A 6,835-nucleotide genomic window follows, 5' to 3' on the forward strand; every position below is an offset into this window, starting at 1 on the left:
TAATTTCTTTATTTGTTTGAATTTTGCAATCTGGGTTTCTGGGTTTGCATTTGGATGTTGTTCTTGGAATTTAGGTTCTTTGATTCTATATTTGTTAATCTTGATCTCTGTGTGACCTTGATATTTTAATTGAATTAATTTTTTTTTTCTTTCAATTTGTTTTAGTGTTTTAAGATTAAAATTGCACTAGAGAATCTGGGTTTTACAGTAGGAGCTAAACAGATTACTGAGATTAGTAACAAAGGGCCCTTGAAGCTCTGCATGAAAATTGGGGTTTGTGGGTCAAGAGTCAAGACTTGACTATGCATCCTTTTGTTGTTGTACTTGGCTCTTTTGACTCTAATGGGACTATGACTTTGAGTCTTTGACAAAGAGAATACTAGATTGTTGTGTATGCGGCTGCTAAGGGTTGTTTTGGGACTGGTTTTGTGGCTGGAGGTGGTGCAAGCGGCGGAGGAAAAGCCGGGTTCACCGGTCGGTGACCGGAGAGAGGACTAGACCACTGTTTATGCAGGTTGTTTTATGAGTGCACCTTTACACCATTGAGACCCTTTTAGTTGGAATTAGGTTGAGGGCAGAGAGCGGAGTGTGGAATATTGAGCATAATACTGCACTTTCCCATCTACTTGCTCCTTAGTCCTTACTTCTGCAACATTTTCTCACCCTTTCCTCGCTACTCAATCCAAAATGCACTTCTGCCCTGAATTTAAAGAGAAAAACCGACGTGTTGCGTCCGAATGGCGAGGATCAGCCGTTCATTGAATTTGGAGTAGTACATACACAAATTAATGAAATTATCCGTTAACTAGTAAGCAATACAAGAATGTCAACACTAAGACTCGAGTTTACATAAAGGAAGCTCCTTATGACAATGAGTCACTGACTAAACACAAAACATACGACACTAGTGAAGGATGCATGCCTCAGAAAACCATCACTACACCAGCCCTGTATTGACTTGTATGGCTAAGGAAGTGAGGATCATGGCTTACTTTGTACTCGTGTGGACATGGACGGTGGCCTTGTGACCAACACTGCCGTGGACGGTGTCCTTGTGGCCAACTCTGCAACTAGGATGCCAAGAACTGTGGAACTGGCTATACAAACATGTGTGACAGAAGAATCCAGGTAGATGCAGGATTTGGATTGTGTTACTTTATGTGCAGATAAACAGAATCATAACCTTATCTACATTTTAGTTCATTGGAAGCTGAATATAGATACCTACGATTATGCCCTGTCAAGAAAAGTTTAGTGGAATCAAGATCAACAATGAGAAGTGATTTTACCATTATTCACCAACTACTGAAACTAGAAATACATAAGCAGGGACAATATTTTGTTATAAAGCCAAAAAATTAGAATTTCAAAATGAAATAAAGCTTTACGGTATTCCTAACACACCTAATGTATATAGTTTGGTTACAAGAAGGCTAAGTATAGAATGACTTTTAAGTTTGTCAAACAGATGCATATGGAGCCAGTTAGATTTTGTTGAATTTACAATTGGATTTGAGTCTTCCTTAAGGATTAGAGGTCTAGATTCTCTCACAGCCAAGGGGGAATTCTCTTCCAGGTCAGGCATGCCATGACAATTGTCTTAAATCCTACATTGCCTTTCCAAACAATTGATGGTTTACGCATATTATACGCGAATTCTAATTTGCCCTCCTTTAAAACCAAGGACTTGGCTTCGAAACAAATTGCATTCCCTCTGTAACAGGCAGCAGGGAATACCAAGATTTCTTATTGAGATCATTCTCTAAGATCAAAAGGAAAAAAAGAAAAACAAAACAGAGAAAGAGAAGGAGGGGAAATCTTCCAAGCAAAGATGTGCTGCGGGAGAATATGCATGTGTGTTCTCTGCATTGCAAGTCTGGTAATCACACTGGGTTTTCTGCTTGGTTATGGTCCATTCAAAAGTCACCACATTTTCCAATTCAACAAGATCTTCATAGATGTCAACTGTGATCCACATGCTCCTGGATCTCCATGCAGATATGGAAGACCATTCCTAGCACCTGCACCTTCACCCTCGTCGTTCCATAACCTAGCGCCTTCGCCCTGGTCGTCGCATAACACAGCCCCTTCACCCTCGTCGTTGCATGACATAGCGCCTTCACCCTCGTCGTTCCACAACATAGCGCCTTCACCCTCGTCGTTGCATAACATAGCGCCTCCGCCTTCGCCGTCGTCGTTGGATAACACAGCACCTGCGCCTTCGCCGTCGTCGTTGAATAACATAGCGCCTTCGCCGTCGTCGTTGCATAACATAGCTCCTGCACCTTCACCCTCGTCGTTCCATGACATATCGCCTTCGCCGTCGTCGTTCCATAAGAATGATAAGATAAAACCTCGATCATTGATGCCATATAATATATTTTTCTAATTTTGATTTGTTGACAGAGATGTACGTACTGAGCTTTTAGGACTGTTTTGTAATGCTGGATTATTTATTTTTCTGGCCTGACATGGGCTACATTGCACAAAAGATGAATTGGTTGATCTTCAAGTCTTTATTCAGTTATACATATGATATATATATATTTATGTATGTTTATGAAGTGTTTTCTCTCTATGTAATCTGCAATTCGATTTGAAGTGCTTTACTATCTAAGAAGAGAATGCTCAGAACTGATTGATAACCAAGTTATTAGGATCGATGGATATATGCATGATTTTGATTTGAATGCCAGCATATTCGTTGCGGTCCTTTTACCAACGTGATTATGGACATTTTAACTTCATATTAATGTTTACTTGAAACAGAAACTCATCTTCATGAAAGAATGGAGCTCATGAGTAAAGATTATGAACTTACGATTGAACATGTCATGAAACTATGCAAGATGATTCAAGTCATATAACCCAATAAACAAAGAGGAGGAAGATTGTTGGCCAGAAAGGATGCAACTTGTAAGTTCCTCTCTTGAAATATGGCCAGGCCACGTTTGGCTTGTGAAGTGCAATTGTCGACCATGATGAGAAATTAAAGGTATTGCTATTAACACATCTTTTTTTTGCTATTAACATACCTTATTTATTTTTCTATCCACACATTTTTATTTTATTTACAAACTTGTCACGTGAATTTGATTAATGATTGGTTCTCACTATATAGGAGGTGTGTTAATAGCAACAAAAGGTGTGTTAATAGCACCACCCGAAATCAATTAGCATTCTTCTTGTTTGAGCCCAATCGAAATAATGGGCCGAAGACTATATATTTATGTGTATCCAGTATCACAAGGGCCACTACATACGTATGTTATCGGGATTGCGTCATGGCCGTCACCCAACTTGTGTTGAACAAGAAGAACAAAGCCTTATACAACTCAAGTAGCGGAAACCAACTATGAGTCGAAAACCAAATTCCTTATCAACAAGCTAAACAAATTCGCCTCTATATAATTAATGGGGATTCGAGGATCTGGTTTTATCTCTCTACAACTTTTACAAACACAACTACAATCGTGTATCTATTGCTGAAACCCAAACGTTAAAGAACCAGCTTTAGCAGCCTTTGTGCTTTTTGAAGCGCCTTCCTTTGTTACCCAAGCTCATGTTGGGTATCGATATTGTGACACTTAGGATCACTATCATAAGTCCTTGTCCGCAAGGCGAATATGAAGAACATGTAAGTGGAGTTGGTGCTCTCTCTGCTATAAGTTGCTTGATTAGAAGCAAACAGCTAAACGCACCTCGCTACTACACATTTGCACATCACATGCTGGCACGTCCTGTAACAAAAGAGACATTTTGCGTACCCAAACTACTGGTCAAGCCAAACACTCCTTAAAATGTTACTTTGGTAATACCATAATAACATACGTATTGGAAGATATAAATAAATCAACCACCGTCATTAATTCTTCAAGTTAAAAAGATTCAAATCTGATATTATAAATGGATAAACAAATTAAAGCATCACAATTAGATTTGAATAAACCAAAAAGTCCTAGCAAATTACAGATTGTCCAAAGTAGTCGAATTATGCATAGCCAATAAAACTAAAGACATAAAGGAATTGTAGAAAAATGAAAGTGTGGAAACATTTGATCATTTGCTATAATCATCGGTGGTCGAGTTTGTGAGAGTTTATGTGTGGAACCCTCATACCGGATTCAAATCTCGCCGATGTTGATTGAAGTTTAAACTTAATATATTTTTGGTGACTAGAGGGATCGAGCAAATGTTTTGATCGACGTGACTCTTCGACGATGATTAGTCTCTCAACCTATAAAACATTTGAGATCGATATCGTGTTGATCCTTACAAAAACAAAAGCAAAAATAAAAATAAATTATTTGCCCTGAAAATCCTAGTCCACGAAACAAATCCTACTCCCTAATTCATTTCTTTCCTGCAACCATTATATAAGATATAATTCATGTATTACAATCTTTTAGATTAAAATTTCCAACCAATAGGATTACATCTCTCACAATGAAGGTGAGGGCTGGAAAGGACATGACGAAATAAAGGATTGAGATTCTCTCCTAAGACCTCTCTCTTAATATTGTCTAATGAGAGATCCGGCCATATAATCATGATCTTACGGCTAGGAGTTCCCCTTCATTTAATCGTTGTGTAGCAATGTTATGTTAATTAGACCCACCAAAATGCAAGAGAATCTGGCCATAAGATCAATAATAGATGGTAAAGATGATCTAATTAGGCAATATTAGGAGGGGCCGCTCAATTAACTCGGAAGGACATCCGTTGAAGGTGGAACTAATAACAGCAATATATAGCTAGAAAGTCCAGCTCAAACACACATTGTTCCTATACAGAAAACGCAGCATATCAGACGAAATTTAGAAAGGAAAACAAAAAGAAGTTGTAAGAACGAAGGAGAAGCAGATCCAGGAGTTTAAAGATGTGCTTGATCTGTCCGGCAACTCCGGGTGGCAGATTTTGCTGCTGTATCGTGTGCATGATACTCTTGGCGATATTTCTGGGATTGTTGAGTCCGTTGTTATGGATTAGGATTTAAAAAGGAAAACAACAACAAAACAGAGGTAAGAACGAAGGAGAAACAGATCCAGGAGTTAGAGATGTGCTTGATATGTCCGGTGACTCCGGGTAGCAGATTTTGCTGCTGTATCATATGCTTGGTACAATGGTACTCCTGGGCTCCTGGCGCTATTTCTGGGATTGTTGAGTCCGTTGGTATGGGCTAAGCATCATATCACCAACAGGTCTTCTTTGGATTTCTGTTATCCAAACCACATTGTTCATAGCTCCTTGATTTGTAGAAATGGAAGACCCTAGCTTATTCTTCGGTCACTCGGCACCTCCAGCTTTCTAGGTCCATATATCGAGCTAGGGTTTGTAATTCTCTTATTCTGTGTAGCTGTTTAACCTGCTAGTTCTTTAATCTCAGTTCTTGTTGTTATTGGGTTTGTATATATGTAACTTTTTCAAAGGAAATACTGATCAGGTTAACTTAAAGTCCTTCCCCCTATCAATTCGATGGGCTTGCAATCCTTGCATGAACCCTAATGTTAATTTGTTTCGATCTTGAGCCTTCTGCATTAGATATTGCATATCTACTCATGAGTGTGTGTCTATATACACACAGAGTTTATTTCCAGAGTGGGACACCGCTTTGAAATTAAAGTGTGGTGCTCATCATTTCGCTCACTTTTAGGTCACATTTTCACATCTCCACCATTCAGTGTTTAAAACATAGTGTGTAGATCATTCCTGTAAAGTTTCATCCAATTTGGAGATCATTTGGGTACGAAATTAGATTAAATGAATCAAATGAACAAAATATGTCGAAATAGAACCGTTCGTGTAAATCACAATCACGGAAGCTCAAATGATCTTCAAATTGGATGAAACTTTGCATAATTGATATACATACTATGTTCTAGACACTGAATAGTGAAGATGTGAAAATGTGACCTAAAAGTGAGCGAAATGATGAACACCACACTTTAATTTCAAAACGATGTCTCACTTTGGAAGGGAACTGTATATATATATGTCCATGCAAAGTTTTATTCAATTTGAAGATTATTTGAGCTTCCGTAATTGTGATTTACACGAACGGTTCTATTTTGACAGATTTTGTTCATTTTATTTATTTAATCTAATTCCGTACCCAAATGATCTCTAAATTAGATGTAACTTTACAGAAATGATCTACACACTATGTTCTAGACACTAAATGATGGAGATGTGAAAATGTGACCTAAAAGTGAGCGAAATGATGAGTACCACACTTTAATTTCAAAGCGGTGTCTCACTATGGAAAGGAATTGTATATGTGTGTATGTGTGTATCTTCTCTTTTTAATTAGTTTTCTGAGTTTTAGCTGCGCTATACTATTGTTCACATTTTCTTTTTGTGTTAATACCTTTAGGCTTTAGCGTGAATTGTTGCTACCTCTGATCAGGGGCGGCCTTTGGGCCGTGTCATGTGTGTGGTCGCACTAGGCCTCCGATTTTGGGGGCCTCCGAAAAAAAAATATATCATACAGATAAGTTATAAATATCAAATATTCTGAAAAAGTTAACAAAGTGCACTTGTAGCATAGTCGGCTAAGTCCTTTAAGTTTGTTATTATCCACCTCAGTTCGAGACCCTACGGCCTACCTTTTTTCGTTTTTACTGCACCTTTTCCTCTCGATCTCTTTTTTCTGTATTTTTCTTTTTACCCCTTTTTCATCTTTTTTTCTGCTTTTATTATATTTCTTTTTCCTCCTTTTTCCTGCGTTTTTTAACCTTCTTTTTTCTCTTTTTTTTTGTTTTGTTTTTTTTGGTCGTTTTTCATCCTTTTTTTCTCTGCATTTTTTCACCTTTTTTTTTCCTCCTTTTTTTCTTGT

The sequence above is a fragment of the Fragaria vesca genome, linkage group LG3 (assembly GCF_000184155.1).
Source record: "Fragaria vesca subsp. vesca linkage group LG3, FraVesHawaii_1.0, whole genome shotgun sequence".
Classification (NCBI taxonomy): domain Eukaryota; kingdom Viridiplantae; phylum Streptophyta; class Magnoliopsida; order Rosales; family Rosaceae; genus Fragaria; species Fragaria vesca.